Below are 1262 nucleotides of genomic sequence, written 5' to 3' on the forward strand. Positions count from 1 at the left end.
TTCCCACATGCATGGTCCCGCAGCAGCAAGTCACTGCATGGCTGGATGACGATAGGACTGGCTATGTGGAAATGCTGGGACCCAGTGCACCATGCTTGGAAGACAACCACTTTTCAGGTTAAGATATCGGAGCCAAACACTATCCCGAGGCTGTGACTCACAACCTCTCCCCTTCCCAGGTCCTGGGGAGTGTCTGTGGAGGGCCGGATTTTGATTATTTAGGGTTGACACGCTGCTGGCATCACTGCCACAGTCTTTGGGATGGAGGTTTGACTGGTGGAATGATGGTGCTGTAGGTATCACACTAACTAACCTAGCTCGGATTGACCATTCACCTGCAGCAAGCAGAGTCATCAGTCAGCGAGGACAAGGATGCACACGGACCCACCAGGGAGAGCCCATGCCAAGTATCCATGCTGTATAGGCAGCAAAGTGGAGACTTTCCTTCACAGGCCCAAATGGGCGAGGTGGCCCCTCTGCCTTCCAACTGCCACGAGTGCAAGAGCCTTCACAGTACCACGGTGGCCCTGCGCAGCATGTGAAGCCCTCAGCGGCATCAGTGAGCATCCTTCAACTAAAGCACGACTCTAAGGGTTCCGGCACCTGCCAGAAGAAAAACGACACGGGAGCTGGCTTGGTGCTGGGAGGGAGGACTTTAGATGATGGACAGTCCCTAACTGTCGCCTGGACTGTTTACTTTCCCCCAACTTCGGACAAACACTAGGCTTTCTACTGTCTAACACAGAAAGGCTTCAGGAGCTCTTACGTTTCAATGTGACATGAGAAAACTGCAGCTTATCGGGCGGGGACCGTGACCAGCTCAGCTCTTGAATTCTGGCTTCTGTTGTAGGACTTGATTCCCCCTCGGACTCTGGGTTTTCAGCTGGGCCAGGCGGTTCTGAAGGTGGGGCTGTACAACCAACCACGCTTCACTAACAAGGCAGAAGGACCTTGGAGGCCCCTCCCCCCTCTGGAACGGAAATGGAGCTAACTTTCTCTGAGCTTAGGGATTTGTAAGGCACTGGAAATTAACTAGAGCTGGGGGCGGGAGGAACAAAATGGGGGAAATGAGTGACCCTGGATGCTTTCTTTCCAACCCCAGGGAGGGTCCCCACAGTAGCACAGGGCGGATACCCCTTTCTCAGTGTGGGACCCACCCCCATGTGACACAGTCATGAGCATGTGGCCCCACCATGACTCGGGATTCTAGAGGAGGTCCGGATGGTGGGATTCAAGGAAAAGAAAAGCCCAGGAGGCCAGGC

This window comes from Phodopus roborovskii, unplaced genomic scaffold (assembly GCF_943737965.1).
Source record: "Phodopus roborovskii unplaced genomic scaffold, PHOROB, whole genome shotgun sequence".
Lineage (NCBI taxonomy): Eukaryota > Metazoa > Chordata > Mammalia > Rodentia > Cricetidae > Phodopus > Phodopus roborovskii.